Genomic DNA, 17,935 nt, shown 5'->3' on the forward strand with positions numbered 1-17,935 from the left:
AGGATCTGCTAACCCTTCCGGAGATCACCCCTAGTTTTTGGTGGGGTTCGTGTTGTTTATTCTTTAGTTTTCTATGTTGTGTCATGTGTGCTATTGTTTTTCTGTTTGTCTTTTTCATTTTTAGCCATGGCGTTGTCAGTTTGTTTTAGATTTACGAGTTTGAATGTCCCTTTGGTATCTTTCGTCCCTCTTTTGTATAAATTTCAAGATTTAATTTATTTTTTTAGACCGGTTTTTTCTAAAGTGAATATTGATCAATATTTTCGAAGGGTTAAATATTTCTCAGTGGTGACTTGCCATGGCTTTGTTTGAACTTGTATGTTTGCTTTTTTGTCTTGAATGTTGTCACTAATATTTTATTTACAGTGCATTTGAATTCAGATATTGCAGATCAAATTTATTCGTTCATTGTGTATTAATTTATGTTTTTTGATTTGAGTTAAGTCTGCCAATTGATATTTTATCGTGTGTATTTTTATGTTATGCTATTGTTTCAGAAAAAGGGAGAAGGTTTGGATCCATTAAAACGTTTAATCCCGCTGCAAATGTTTGCACCTGTCCTAAGTCAGGAATCTGATGTACAGTAGTTGTCGTTTGTTTATGTAATATATACGTGTTTCTCGTTTCTCGTTTTTTTTATATAGAATAGACCGTTGGTTTTCCCGTTTGAATGGTTTTACACTAGTGATTTTGGGGCCCTTTATAGCTTGTTCGGTGTGAGCCAAGGCTCCGTGTTGAAGGCCGTACATTCAACTATAATGGTTTACTTTTTTTTAAATTGTTATTTTGATGGAGAGTTGTCGCATTGGCACTCGCACCACATCTTCCTATATCTATGTAATTATATAGGAAGGATTTCCATTTTTCACATGCACATATAGGTCTTTTTTTTTACAAGTCTCTGGAATCGTGCAGAATAATCATATGTAGTTGTAAAGGAAATGCGAAACGTCTTTATATATTTACAACAGAGAGATACAATCGTTTTTTTTGGGGGGGGGGGGGGGGGGGAAGAATAGATGGGGTATTTGTCATGTTCAAAGCAGTCACTGTAATCATGTTAATTTATCATATGCCGGATCTACCTCCAGTAGTATCGCTTCCTTGGAACACCGTCTATAGGGTGCTGTCCTGAACCAACTATGGAATTTAAACGGTTCAAAGCCATCTTCCGTGCCAAAGTCCAAGAGTATTCACAAAATAGGAGTTTGGGCTTGAAGGAGTGATATGAATTTCATAAGCATGGCATATCGGGGAAATGCTCGAAAAATATATCGTTTTCTGCAAAATGCACCACAAAAAACATGTAACTTGTATTTTATTTTTCGTCAGCTTTATAATAATAAAATAAAGGAAACCTATTTAACTGCATGTTAACATCTTGAATACATTAAATAATGATTATGCATATGACATATTAAATCACGGAAATACCAAGGGCGACACATGGTACTCAATGCATTTTTTACAAAAAATATCGAAAGTACATTTTATTTGATATTAAAATACGCATTACGTATACCAAATGTGTATGTAATCTATAATCAATCTTTTCGAGTGTAATGTTAATGATGTTATTTATAAAAAAAAATATTTATGTTTTGAACATGCGCATTTATTCATTAAAAACACAGTCTAGTATAAAAAGGACAGACAGAGTGTGTCAGATATTTCAGTAGGAAGAATTATTCTAAAAGTAAGTAAAGGTATACATTATAAATAATTTCTCTACTGGTAAATTCTCTTAAATTCATAGATACTAGAAGACACCCTGCTTTTTACTATCAATTCTCAGTTTACATACAGTAACTAATCAATCCACGGCGGTCATTAATAATTCATGGGGGCTTGAATATGTCATGATTTTACCACGGGTTGGCCTTTTTTTACACATATTTTACCATGAGCGATAGCGAGGGGTAAAATGTCGGCATAAAGGGACAACCCGTGGTGAAATCATTATTTCGATACTAATAGGACAAATACGGCAATTGTTTTGGATCAAAGCGCTCTAGCTGAGGGCATGATTTGTCGTTCCCATAAATAAACGCACCATTAAAATACCGTAAAAGATCGGAGCAAACTGAATAAGTGACATGCTAAAAATGTTTACAAGAACATGTTTAGAAAGGTTTTGATGAATCTAAATAATAAGTGTACTTCAGGGGGCTCGCGGGTCTAAATCTATTTTTTTTAATTTAATATAGGATTTGTCTATATTTTTCTATAAAACTTTATCTTGTACTTTTAATAAAATAGAAAAATAAAATTCAAAAATAGGGTCACCGTTCATTTACGCTTACAATCTGCCTTCGAAAGAAGCATACATTTCTGTTACATGTAATGTCCTTTCTGTTGAACTAATAGGAGAAATAGCGGTAATATCAAAATAAAAAAAGGAACTAAATTACCGAAATTGCTTAAGTTTTACAATTATTTAGTTCATGTACAGCTTACTCGAAAACAACAATAAAAAATATTGGTCACCGATAAGTTAAAAAATATATTCAATTTTAATGCCAAAAAAGGGCTTTTTTTTTTTTTACATCAAAGGGAAATAATTTGGATCTTTTTCAATGATATCTACATTTTAAGAATCACCTGGGGCCAACACGAATTGATTTTTTTGTACCATATGATAAAGTAACAACTACTTAAGGTAATAAAAAAGAATTGTAATGAAAAATAATTTTTATTTTTTTCTGATAATTTTATACACGCTCCTTAAAAGCCTTATATTTATAACAATAAAGCTTATATGAAACATTTCAGCATCGTTTGCCTACGTTTCTTTGTTGTGATAATTTTGGGTTTCACAAGCGTGTATTTTCCTATAAAATGCCTTTATTCTGACGTCAATGTTTTGTGACTTTGGGAACCTCATTCTTAAAAAGCATATGACGCGGAAGTACGGTCGGAACAGCCCAAACAATATTTTCATATTAACCACGTGTGTGTACTCAAAGCGTTTGAACGACGTCATGTTAGATTATATATAGACCCTCTCTATATATGTTATATTTGTTATTCTCATCGGATTTTATCTAATGCTTAGTTCGTCTCTGTGTGTGTTACATTTTAATGTTCTGTCGTTGTTCAGACACTCAAATCAATCAATGTATTCGTAGGTAGATGTTTTTGTGTTCTGTTAAATTGTTCCTTTTAAAATTGATATACGATGATGACTGATGTACTGATGTTTTGGCTAATTTATTGTTTATTTAACGCATCAATGTCAATATAACGGAATTTGATAAGACTCATTAAAAGAGGGACGAAAGATACCAAAGGGACAGTCAAACTCATAAATCATAAACAAACTGACAACGCCATGTCTAAAAATGAAAAAGAAAAACAATAGTACATATGACACAACATAGAAAACTAAAAATTAAACAACACGAATCCCACCAAAAACTAGAGGTGATCTCAGGTGCTCCGGAAGGGTAAGCAGATCCTGTTCCACATGTGGCACCCGTCGTGTTGCTTATGTGATTACAAATCCGGTAAATTGTCGAATTCGATTGGTCACATGCATGAAAGGGAAGGGGGTTGTAGTTACGACGTAAGGAACATATCCGATATCATTTGTGAAACGGTTATTCCATAACGGTCAACCAACTCGTGATGGCGTCCGTAAAATTTACGAAGGGATGATTTCAACTTCACCATTTGGAACTCTTGGTTTAATAGCTTCCTTGTGAGCAGTAACCCTCTATCAAGAAAATCATGATAGGAAATGCAAGCACGGGAATATCGTATCAATTGGGAGATATATACCCCGTATGCACGTGCTGCTGGAATGTTGCTACTTAGAAATGGAAAGTTCACAATTGGAAAGCTGAAATCATCTCTTTTGTTGTAAAGTTTTGTTTTCAATCGACCCTCATTGTCAATTTCTAGATGTAAATTAAGATATGAAGCCGACTTAACTGTATCTGTAGTATCCTTTATATCTAGTTTAATGGGATAGATGCGTTCCACATAGTCACCAAATTTTGAATTATTTAGTGAAAGAACATCATCTATATAGCGGAAAGTAGATTTTGCTAACTTCTCATCTTTCTTCCTAAGAAGTTCCTGCATGAAGTCAGCCTCATAATAATAAAGAAATAAGTCGGCAAGTAGAGGGTCACAGTTTGTTCCCATTGGAATGCCGACAGTCTGTTGAAAAACACGTCCTCCGAACATTACAAATAAAAGTGAGAGGGTTAGCGCTATAGAACCAGGTTTAATCCACTATTTTCTACATTTGAAAATGCCTGTGCCAAGTCAGGAATATGACAGTTCTTGTCCATTTGTTTTTGATGCGTTTTGTTATTTGATTTTGCCATGTGATTATGGACTTTCGAAATGATTTTCCTCTGAGTTCAGTATTTTTGTGATTTTACTTTTTAAAGCATGTGATATGGCAATTCCGATAGTTCCGGAATAATGCAATATTGTTACTTGTTAAAATTGATATCTATAATACATATAAATAAATGTGTCTTCAATAACAAATTATATACCATAAGAAACATAAATCAAAATAAATAACACGATATAATTTATTATAAACATACAGAAAACGCCAAGTCTAGCTATATTTGAAATTGTGATGCAATGCAAATTATGCAGAACATGTAGTAGGATGTGAACGAGGGGAAAACTATAATACCTTCTGAAAAATATATTGATACATAAAATCTTCAAACGTCAATAGTTTAACAAAATTGTCATTTCTTATTTAATTATAGTAGTACCGTGGTCAATTTTGTTATATAGTCATAAAAAATAAATAGTGAAAATAATGATAGATTGTCTTCGTTGCATAATGCCTATGTTTTAACTTTTTTTTCTTTCTAACATAATGATTGTCGCAACAATTTTAATGAGAAAAAAAACATGACCACATAATTGAGTGAAGTATGTCGTTCAAAGACATTGCTGTTTAAGATTTTAAATATGCCATTTAAAATTTAAAAAAATGATGTTGAGGGTGGTACCCAACACTTTCACGAAAACAAATTGGCTCTTTTAATTTTCATAAAATTTTGACAAAAGAAAAGTATTTGATCCTTTGAAAAAAATATTAAAATTTCAAAAAATTAAACCAACCATTTTATCAGAAACATTACATTGGTTATAAAGCAGCTTGACAAATTCTAGTTATGATAATTGAGAAGCTTTATATTCCCTTAACAACACAACGTAATTCAAACGTTTAGCTGATTTTCAGAGTAATCTCCCTGTAGTGTTAGGTACCACCTTAAGCAAAGTGTGAGACGACTTGACGGAACATGACATAACAAAGACACACTTTGTGACATGGAGATTTAGTGTCTGCACATCAACACGTTGTTGTTTACAAGTGCGTTAGCAACTCCGGTCCTTTTATGAATTCAGACCAGATCTTTTTATATGCCCCCCCCCCCCAAAAAAAAAAAAATACAACAAAATCATATAATGATGATGATGTTTGCAAAATTAAGCAAACATTTGTTTCCCTTAATTAATTGTTAGTTAGTGATTTACTAACATTGATAGGTATGTACAAAAAAATCAGACACAAGGAGACGAGTTGTATGAATGAAAAATTCTGTCAGTTTTAGAAAAATCTGCCACATGAAACCACCGTTTGCGAAACACAAGCACTTTAATTTTCGTATTTGGACATTCCCAAATAAGGTAATTCAAGAACTAGAGGCTCTAAAGAGCATGTGTCGCTCACTTTGGTCTATGTGAATATTAAACAAAGGAAGCAGATGGATTCATGACAAAATTGTGTTTTGGTGATGGTGATGTGTTTGTACATCTTACTTTTCTAAACAGTCTTGCTGCTTACAATTATCACTATCTAAATGAACTTGATCCAGCAGTTTCAGTGGAAAATTTTAATAAAAATTTACAAATTTGATAAAAATTGTTAAAAATTTACTATAAAGGACAATAACTCCTTAGGGGGTCAATTGACCATTTCGGTCATTTAACTTATTTGTCAATCTTACTTTTCTGAACATTATTGCTGTTTACAGTTTATCTCTATCTATAATATTCAATATAACAACCAAAAACAGCAAAATTTCCTAAAAAATACTAATTCAGGGGCAGCAACCCATCAACGGGTTGTCCGATTCATCTGAAAATTTCAGGGCAGATAGATCTTGACCTGATAAACAAATGAACCCAAGTAGATTTGCTCTAAATGCTTTGATTTTTGAGTTATGAGCCAAAAACTGCATTTTACCCCTATGTTCTACTTTTACCCGTGGCGGCCATCTTGATTTGATGGCCGGGTCACCGGACACAATTTTTAAACTAGATACCACAAAGATGATTGTGCCCAAGTTTGATTAACTTGGCTCAGTGGTTTCTTCAGAGAATTATTTTTGTAAAAGATAACCAAGATTTACGAAAAATGGTTAAAAATTGACTATAAAGGGCAATAACTCCTTAAGGGATCAACAGACCATTTTGATTCTGTTGACTTATTTGTAGATCTAACTATGTTGAACATTTTTGCTGTTTACAGTTTATCTCTTCCTATAATTATATTCAAGATAATAACCCAAATCAGCAAAATTTCCTTAAATTTACCAATTCAGGGGCAGCAACCCTTTGGGCCAGGTGAGCTAAAAACGCAAGGAATTTAGAAAAAATATTTATTTAGTTTAAGTTAACATTGTTAAAACAAAACACAGGACATTTTTCTTTAATGTTTTAAAATATTTATAGGATATACGTGGACAGGAACCAGAATGAAATTTGTAATAGTCGCAGTTATGGTAGCTCTGTGCCTTGCAGGTAAGTTAATTATAGTAACTGGCGAGATTACCAATACATAGATATCTTGTAATGCATGTTTAAATAAACCTTGCATATGCAGGACGAGATCCAATACATTTTAAAAGTAAGCTCGAAAAGAAAGTCAACCTGGATGAAGAGCGGAAATATTGGTATGCGACATGTAAAATATACCTAAAGACCCCTTGAAGCATTATGGCAAGGTTATTTAATATGAATATCGTGAAAGTGTAAACAGGGGATGAAAAACGGAATAAAAAATGTGGAGCAGAATTTATTTATCTTTCCGAAGCATTCCCCCAATCACGCTCAATATAAGTGGTGTACATGTTATGTTGATCAGTCTATAGATTTCAACTTTGTGTTTTGAGTACCGTTATTTGTCTTTTTCTCTCTTTGTTTTAAGCCATGGCGATGAAAGTTTATCTACGATTTTAAAGTGTCAATATCTCTTTAGTATCTTTCGCCTCTGTTTGTTAAGTCCCGATCTAATACTAAAGTGTCTGTGTATTTATACATCCAGTATCGCCTGACTGCCGTCGAACAATGACTATATTTCTCTACTACTCCCCCAGTAGAAACCGAACCATCGTCTCGTGTGAGATCATTGGTGTACACTGGTATTTATTTAAATGTTTCCATTTTCACATTCGAACTAATATAAATAACACCATGTATATGTTAGCTCGCATCGGATTAAACGTTAAATGTGATCAGTATCCGTTGTAAAACAATAAATGCATGCAAAAGCGTGTTATATTAAAACAAATTAGAAACGATAGTTTTAATTCCGTATTGGATGATGGAATTGCGTCCAGTAGCAAATACTTCATAAATGTTAGGGATGATGAAAAGATATTTAGTCTCGCAACAAACCACCTGAAAAACATGAAGATAGCTTGGCATTCTTTCTACAACTATGCCTCGGTGTAATGCCCCCTTTTCGATCGTACGTGTCTGTACCTATACATCCTGAAAAACTGAACAGAGACCCCATTTTATTGAATGTTAACTTGCGTTCGGAAGGCGATCTGTACCAAGGTACACTCGGAATTGATATATTGTATATTTGGTTGAATTAACTATTGATAATCATTTATAATTCAGGTGAGAGTGCTGCTAAACATTATGGTAGCCACAATTACCAAAACAACGATAACCACAATTGCAACACGTACTGCAACACATGTGACCAAACAGTTCGGGTGTATCAGTGCGCATATCAGAATTGCCATGACGCATGCGCTAGAATAGGCTGTAATGGTATCCATAAATGTCTCAACAACTACCAATGTTGTTGTAAATGTACAGGAACACATTGATAATTGTAATGCCTTTTTCGTTTGACCACTAGTTGGTAATGAACACATCAAGTGAAAATGGAATAAAATCTCAATTATAACAGAATATTGTCGTTTTATTTTGTTTGTTTTTGTTAGTTTGTAAAATAAGTCTGTTTGGTGTCAAAAAAAGCTTCCAATCACAACTTATTCGAGGGACTGACCGAAAACAGAAACCCCTTAAGCAACATTTTTTGTCATTTTTGAGAATTTAGTGTTGATGCCAGTTCCTGCGATATCAATACACGTTGAAAATGAGTGACAGCTTTTAGTGTTACCTTACGTAAGTAAGATACTTACATTGAATATGAATTCCGGTTGAAGCAGATACGCCAAGAGTTCAGGACATACCATTAAGATACATGTAGGATATTCAGAAGACAATTATAACTTACAGACAATGAACACGAAAAAGGGCATGTATGAGGAAACGTACGTGTCATTTTTTATAATAAGTATAAACCCTATATATTGAACTCTAATGAAAATGATATCGGAATGGACAACAACTGTCATATTCCTGACTTGGTACATTTAAAATGCCCTGTGTTGAATCACTTATCAAATATTATTTATTCAAATTAGATTGTTTACCAATTCAAAATAATATGTAAAGTTTTCAAATTTAGATTCTAATCAAATGCAATTAAAGGGGGTTGGTGTTGCTTATTCTTAATTTTTCTGTGTTGTGTCATGTGTGCTTTTGTTTCCCTGTTTGTCTTTTTCATTTTCAGCCATGGCGTTGTCAGTTTAATTTCGATTTATGAGTTTGACCGTCCCTCTGGTATCTTTTGTCCCTCTTTTCTGATTCAATTCAATTCAATATTTTTATTTACGTCTCACCTTATGTATAAAATTACACAATACATTTATAAAAGATACACTTTGTATACATAAGCCAATCTGTACAGATTTACGAGAGACGGTAATCACTTAAAAGAATATGTGTATGTACATAATAAATATTCAACCTGAATGGTAAAATTATACAACACAAGTATTTCATTATTATTTACAATATAAAACTTCTCGGCGTCGTTTAAGAATACAATTACAGGTTTTGACACATAATCTTATAATATCTTGATTCGAAAATATAAATACTATTTTCTGGCAATCTGTAAAACTATTAAACTGATCATCAATTTTAAGAGACTCAGTAAAAAGAACTTGTCTAAGATCACTATAAACAGGACTATGTAGAAAAATATGATATTGATCTTCGACAGTTTTACAACAATTAAAACAACATCTCTATTCCAGCGGCAAATTTTTATACCTCCCAGTTTCCAGTCCAATAGCAGCCACCCCACATCAAAATTTTCCAAAGGCGCTTCTTTCACAAAAATCCATTACCAGTTTGCAGTAGTTTTCAACAACATACTCCTTCTTAAAAATACTATAGGTTCTCAATTTCTTAAACCCATTTTCCCGTCTGGAAGAGGATGAACTAACAATACACTTCCATTCTTCAATATAATTATCAATCATTCTTGACATCTCTGTATCAATAAACATATTTTTATCAAAATTAGTGTTTATATTACAAAGTTCCGTGAATTGTTTTTTTAACAATGAAATTCCAATTTTTCACAATTTTATGTCTCAGACCGACCTCATCTTCCCATATGAATATTTTCTAATTAATAAAATCTGGCTCCATATTTACTAATCTGTGCCAGTGTCTTGCAATTACTTTCAATTGAGTATATGGTAAATTGGAATCCACCCAATGTCCCCATTAAAGCTGGATTAGGTGTATATTTACCAACACCAAGGAAGAACCTACACGCTCTGATTTGAATCCTATTAATAAATGAGAAATTCTTGCAGCCCTAAATCGCGGCACCATATTCAACAATAGGACCTACAAGTGCATCAAATAGTTTTTTATAGCCGTCATATGACATGCCACCAATATCTTTACACTTAGCTATAACAAGACCTAGAGCTCTGTTTGCTGACCTAGCAACTGCTTTTTGCAGTAATACTAAAGTCTAGAGACTCATTTAAAACAAGGCCTAGATAAGCATATTCGCTGCTAGTAGCAATATTCATATCCCCACACTTAAAGACGTGACTTGATTGTTCAAATGAGGTCGGTCTGAAATGGACAACATTACTCTTTCATGAATTAATAGTCATTTTATTGTCAGTACACCAATGATACAACTCATCTAAGAGGTTTTGTAACTCATTCGCAGTATTTGCTAACAGTAAGATATCATCAGCATACAATAAAATACATACTTTTTCTCCCCCAATGTCAACACCAAAATCAAATGATTTTAAGTATACAGCTAATTCATTTATGAAAATGTTAAATAATAAAGGAGAAATTTGACAACCTTGTTTTAAACCACAGTTCACAGTTAACTAATCTGTATTGAAGCTATGGACTCTGATCGAGCACCTGACCCCATTATAAAGGGACTTAATAGCCATACACATTTTTACATCAACCCACAGAGATTTGAGTTTTTCCCATAACAATGTCCTATTAATCGTATCATACTCCTTCTTAAAATCGATAAATGCACAAAAGGTGGATTTTCGTAGTTTTTTTTACGAATATCGACTAAACTAGTAAGCGAAGATAGTTGATCTATGGTACTCCTTCCCTTCCGGAACCCATTTTGATCATCAACTAAGGACTGAATATCTTCAACCCATTGAGACAGCCTCAAGTTTAATATGTTACAATATAATTTATATGAAGCTGGGGCTAAAGCAATACCCCTATAATTTAAGGGGTCTCTTTTAACATGATTACACATGTGAATTACTCACTTTTAAACCTGACAATCAAAGTACTGTTTCTCAAGAACACAAAAGGAAACAAAACAAAACAAAAAGAAACTGAAAAACTTATAAGATATTTTGACTGAACGGTCCGTGTAATCAATTTCAAATATCAAAAGGTATTCAAATTTTAGATTTTTGATCACAGTTTTAAATCATCAAAATTCCAAACATTTGAAAAATTTTCAACAAATAGTTAAATTTTCATAATTCTAAATTACATTTTTATTTTTGATAGTTTAGATATTTGATCAAATTTTTAAAGGACTAAAATTAACGTTCAGTTTTGATTATTTCGCTCTTTGAAAGCTTGATTTTTTTATCATCACAAAATCAAAAATAGAAAAGGGGCTTCAAGATGAGTACCGGTAAACTACGAAACGGAATAAACGTAAAAACGGTCCGTGTAACACTTATCAATTCAAAGTTTTAAAAGCTTTTAAATTTTCGATATTTGGAATTTTGATCAAAATTTTAAAATTTCTATTGTAAAAGTTTTGAAATTTTAACCAAATAATTAAAATATTTTTTTTAAATTTGATAGTTCAGAAATTTGATCAAACTTCAAAAATACTAAACTTAACCTGCAATTTTGATTTTATTGTTTTACGTTTTGAAAGTTTTGATTTTTTAGCTCACCTGGCCCAGAGGGCCAAGTGAGCTTTTCTCATTACTTGGCGTCCGTCGTCGTCGTCCGTCGTTAGTATTCACAAACAAACTTCTCCTCTGAAACTACTGGGCCAAATTTAACCAAACTTGGCCACAATCATCATTATCTGGTATCTAGTTTAAAAAATGTGTCCGGTGACCCGGCCAACCGTTGAAGATGGCCGCCATGGCGAAAAAAAGAACATAGGGGTAAAATGCAGTTTTTGGCTTATAACTCAAAAACCAAAGCCTTTAGAGCAAATCTGACAGAGGTAAAATTGGCTATTAGGTCAAGATCTATCTGCCCTGAAATTTTCAAATGAACCGGTCAACCCCTTGTTGGGTTGCTGCCCCTAAATGGGTAATTTTAAGGAAAGGAGTAGGTCCGGTAAGGACTCATTTTGGCCTCAAATTTCAGTTTCATCTGACGAAAGATTTTGACCACTTTTTAAACACTTAAGTGTCTATTTTACTTGATTCAATTAGTTTTTGTGAAAGATTTTAACTAATTAAGTCATTAAAAACGATCCGATTCAAGCTCAAATATGAAAAATCTCTCAAATATGCCAAAAAAACGTCACTTTTCAGATGGTTTTTGTCCAAAGTGAAAGTGGCCGCATCCGTGTTCATCCACAATCTTAATATATGTTATGTATTATTATCAAATACAACTTACATTTCAATATTATGGATGAACACGAATGCGGCCACTCTCGTTTCACACGGAAACCGTCTAAAATTTAACTAAAATGATAGAATTTTGAAGATTTCACTAATTTAGCATGACTTAATGGTGCTACAACCCGATATTTGTGCATTATATTGTCAAAAACAGCCCATATTTATGTAGCAGAAGCATTCAACTGTCCAATAAACAACTAAAATTTACATTTTAACAATTTTGTAAAACTGCCATATTTTGGGGCCAAAAAGGGGTCTTATCGGACCTACTCCTTTTACGGTTTTAGGTTATTATCTTGAATATTATTATTATAGATATAGATAAACTGTAAACAGCAATAATGTTCAGCAAAGTAAGATCTACAAATAATTCATCATCACCGAGATGGTAAATTGACCCCTTTAGGAGGTTGTTATTGCCCTTTTAAGTAAATTTTTAACCATTTTTCGTAAATCTTAGTAATCTGTTACAGAAATCTTCTCCTCTAAAACTACAGGGCCAAATCTAATCAAACTTGGCCACAACCATCATTGGGGTATCTAGTTCCAAAAATGTGTCCGGTCACCCGGCCAACCAACCGAGATGGCCACCACAGCTAAAAATAGAACATAGGGGTAAAATGCAGTTTTTGGCTTATAACTCAAAAACAAAAGCATTTAGAGCAAATCTGACTAATAGTCGAATTGTTTACCAGGTTGAGATCTATCTGTTCTGAATTTTCAGATGAATCGGACAACCTTTTGTCGGACTGCTGCCCCTGAATTGGTAATTTTAAGGAAATTTAACTGTTTTTGGTTATTATCTTGAATATTATTAAAGATAGGACTGCTGCCCCTGAATTGGTAATTTTAAGGAAATTTAACTGTTTTTGGTTATTATCTTGAATATTATTAAAGATAGAGATAAACTGTAAACAGCATGAATGTTCAACAAAGTTATAAGATTTACAAATAAGTCAACCTTGACCGAAATGGTCAACTGACCCCACAAGGAGTTATTGTCCTTTACAGTCAATTTTTTAACAATTTTCTTAACTGGGCCAAGTTCATTATAGATGAAGATAATTGTAAGCAGCAAGAATGTTCAGTGAAGTAAGATGGACAAACATACAAATATAGTTTATATACCAATACACATATTAACATAGTTAATATGGCTTCTACTAACGAAAGCTCCATTTGGAGTCGATGTGTTTAGAGATTACTTAGTGTCAGTATATCTTTCCTATATTGCCTAAGATGTACAAACACATCACCATCACCAAACCACAATTTGGTCATGAATCCATCTGCTTTCTTTGTTTAATATTTACAAAGACCAAGGTGAGCGAGACAGGCTCTTTAGAGCCTCTAGTTAAATTTTTAGTAAAGATATCAAAAAGAGAAAAGGGGCGAACAGAGGGGTACCTGTAAACACGACTCTGATTATAATCATCCTTAGTTTGGAATTAATTGCACGAAATGTATAAAATATTCATTAATTACAAAATAGATAATTAAAAGAAGAAGTCGATTTTTTAATAAACATATTAGACATCACATGGGATAACAGTATTCTGTTATTATAAGGTTGTGCATCTCTAAAGAAAAAAAAAATTAAACCTATTAACACTAGCGTCAAATAAGTTGAATTAAATCTCTAATATAAGGTTAGCGTAAACTCGTACAAACGAAAATATTGTATGACCAACCAAAGAATAAAAAAGTTAAATCATTTACTGGAATTTGATATAAAACAGTAAATTCTTAACAACAACTTGTATAAGTATTCTACTCACATACTTTATATAACGAATTCCTATTATATTGACTTAGTTTTTATTAATAAAAGAAACCCTTAGATGTTTTTTAATGTCTAACTTCAAAAACATAAACATCCACTAACTAACATACGTAATTGATTCAAATATATAAGCCACATGTGCTATTGGAACATTGCGGTTATTTTTGTACTTTGTGTATGTTTAGATGTAGAAGTGCATATTGATCTCAATAGTCATACCCGTGGTTATGCAAAACATGTTAGAGAAGTCCAAACGATACAAAAGAGTGGACAAACTTATACTGAGACGAATTATTCAAAGAAGACGCCAGTATGTTACATTTTTGAATATGGTCGTGAAATTGTGGACAGAGAATCACAAAAGCATGATTAACAGCATGAATCCAAATTAAAGTATTTTCCTAAACCTACAAAGCCGACCTTGTCTAGATACACGGCTTCTCCTATTCCTATAGCTCCCAAACCTTTAGCTCAAGTGGAGACATCTACTTGTACATAAGTGTATGGGAACAGACTTTTCAGTCTAACATGCCTTGTCTCAGTATGGCAGCCTTTTCTACTTTTTCTGTGGAACAGACAGCTCCATTACCTTATTGTCCGCTGTTACACTCTTCTCTTTCAGTGCTATTAAATTGAAAAAAAAAATAATATAAAATAGCTCCAATACTTTGATTTTTATCAAAAATATACAAATTTAGCTTTTAGTTAAGAAAGCGGCAGAAAATGGGACTCACGATATTTGGACTTAGAACACTCAAAGGAGAATAAAAATGCATTTGATAGCTGATTAATGTTGTTTACCAAAATAGCAAAAGATCATATGAATGTCCCACGGTGAGCTTAAAAAGCAGTTGGTATTAACTCATGTAGGCAAAAATTTTAGTTGTCTCACATCTTTATTATAAGACATTGCGTGTGAATGCAGACCAAACGGTTTGAGAACCTTAGGAAATCAACAACTAAAGAAATAATAGACCACTTTCGAGTTCATCCGTCACCGGAAAAAACTCGTCAATTATACGCGCCTTTATCATCGTCATTTGTGCGTTTAGGGGCGTCGTCACTTCCTTCCAATGTTGAGCGAGTGGTTGGAAAACTATAATTCTATATTGTACGAATTATTCGGCAAATTGAGTACTCAAAATTGACAATCAACACTGCTGTCATTAGGGAAATGTCAGTAAGTACTTACAGAGCAACCATTATTTCTAGTTTATCCTGCACAAAGACGATCACTAAGACGCTTGATGAACGTAAATAGTGCAGGGATACAGGCGAGCCCTCTATCTGGTAAATGACGTCATAAAGGCGTGTATAATTGACGAGTTTTTGCCGGTGACGGATGAACTCGAAAGTGGTCTATTGTGTAACTTCACAACACTGCACCACACATATTGTGCAAAGCCATGATGACACAACCTATACTAACTGCATGTTGTATCAAAAATTGTGGTTTGTCATGATTTGAATTTAGGAAATATAAGTGAACGTGGAAGTATGCCTTGCACTTCTTACCTTCATATTAATCAATTAAAAAATACTGAGTTTTTAAAACAAGTAAAATTGAAAATGGGAGAAAAGCCCACGTACAAGGTATAAAAACCCCAAGAATCCTGAAACAAAGATGCGAGCATTTTTATAATTTCATTGACAACCATTTATGTTTTGTTGTACCAGTTTACCATTGTTTACATCGGAAGGTGAGTAACTCTTGATGGTTTCATTTCGCTGCTTCAGAAAATTAACACATTCAATCAAATGCAAATAAAACATGCTTAAAGAACTAAATGAAAGTGGAACATGAGATATAATAGATGAATAAAAATACAATGACAACAAAAACAATATAACAGAATGAAAATAATTGCAAATATAACATTTAGTTACATTGTATGAGACATGAACAGAGAGCCGTGGTGTAGTGGTTAGGCATCGGACTACTAACACAAAGGTTCCTGGTTCGATTCCCGTCTGGGATGAAAATTTCAGGGACTCAATTTTCGGCTCTCCCTTGACACCATTTGCGAGTATGGTCTTGAGGAAACGATGATAGTCCGTCGGAAGGGGACGATAAATGGCTGACCCGTGTTAAGAGAGAGCCATATCTCTTGCACGTTAAAGACACCCTTGTAGATTTCGAAAAAGAGTAGGCTAATGCCGCTACAAGGCAGCACTCGCACCCGCAAAGTGGAAAGGGATTAATATAAGTTGTAAAACTTGTTTCCCAATCCACTATAAATAAATATATTTAAATTAAATTAATGAATTATCATTGATATTGTGATATTTTTAAATTAACTGTTTACAAATTTTAGAATTTTTTGAAATACTAAGACTTTTCTACCTCAGGCATAGTTTACCTTAGCTGTATTTGGCAAATTTTAAGGAAGTTTGGTCCTCAATGCTCTTTAACTTCATACTTTATTTGGCGAGTCATTTTCAAAACATGTCGAATTTTGAAATTGAAAAAGTTACTTATTCAAACAACCCTCTGCATAGGCAAATCAAAACAAACAGTACTTTAAGAACAACATATTAAAAGATGCAATCTTAATGATTTCTTACAAGAATATCTTGAAACATTTTTCGATCGGTAGTACAATATTTGCTCTATCCTGTTACCATTTTCAAATGAATTTTTGGGTTATTAAGAAAGATTTAGATAAAATGTTAAGCTTGTTTTACGTAGCCAATTAGATGGTTTTCAAGAAAATAAACTACTATACATATTCATTCTGTAAAATAATAGATTGTTTGCCAACATCAAGTAAATCCCTCATAAGCTAGTTTACTGTTCTCTTTATATCATTGGTAACAAGAACATACGTTTCTGATATATCACTATATAAAAGTCTATCTTGTTACCTTATTGTCTATCCTGTTATCGAAATCAGTATTGCACCTGCAAATGCTTAATTGGGAATATTACGACGTTATATAACCTTAAGATAAGTTCAAACAATGAAATATTTCATTCGCTTTGCACCTATATGTTTCGTCCCCGAGGGTATCACCAGCCCAGTAGTCAACACATGAATATCAATAATGTGGTCATTTTAATAAATTTCCTGTTATAAATTTTTTCGATAAAAACTAAGGATTTTCTTATCCAAGGCATAGATTACCTTGGCCGTATTTGGCACAACTTTTGGGAATTTTGGATCCTCAATGCTCTTCAACTTTGTACTTTTTTGGCTTGATAAATCTTTTGATTTGAGCGTCACTGATGAGTCTTATGTAGACAAAACGCGCGTCTGGCGTATCAAATTATAATCCTGGTACCTTTGATAACTATGGCTAACAGCATAGACCTGAAAAAAAGTATACTCTATTTTTTTCACTAAATGTCTTGAAATTTCTTTTCTCTTCACTGTTGTTCAAGAAAAAAAGGCGTTTTAAATGTAAAGATTACTTTGCACGTTTAAAATCATCACTGACTGATTTAATATTCATAGGGAGAATAATTTAACAACTGATTTCATTAGCGGTAACAGGATAGACACAAACCTCCCGTACGCTGATTGAAGTTATTTTGTAGATGATCTGTTACATACAATGATAAAGACGCTACGATTTTTCGTTAGAGTAATAATTAACGTTCTTATAAAGTCCCTTTTGCAGATATCAAGGAAAACAGACAATGGGAAAAAAATCATTTGAAATGTGCTTTCCTGACACTGTACGCACACAAATACCCCAAAAATCGGACTTAAATGCAGTTTAATCTTATCAAAAAAGATGCAAGTTGTTTTTATTATTATTGTTCTGAATCACAAATCCGACAAGCTTTCATTTAAACCATTACAACTGAAATTTCCATTAGAAATAAAAAAAGAAAAAAAAATAGCATGGGTGTACTGAAAATTCAACATTTTTTAAAAATGACCTTGGCCTT

General features: G+C 33.0%; 1 long non-coding RNA gene across 1 annotated transcript; it reads left to right on the top strand.

Moving 5' to 3' along the window:
• Positions 1-1,622: 1,622 nt before the first annotated feature.
• Positions 1,623-8,002, top strand: LOC134709457 (uncharacterized). The gene is made up of 3 exons (XR_010105973.1): positions 1,623-1,696; positions 6,718-6,786; positions 7,894-8,002. It is a non-coding gene; the product is annotated as an uncharacterized LOC134709457 (long non-coding RNA).
• The last annotated feature ends 9,933 nt before the right edge of the window (positions 8,003-17,935 follow it).

This window comes from Mytilus trossulus, chromosome 1, assembly GCF_036588685.1.
Source record: "Mytilus trossulus isolate FHL-02 chromosome 1, PNRI_Mtr1.1.1.hap1, whole genome shotgun sequence".
In the NCBI taxonomy this organism is placed as follows: Eukaryota; Metazoa; Mollusca; class Bivalvia; order Mytilida; family Mytilidae; genus Mytilus; species Mytilus trossulus.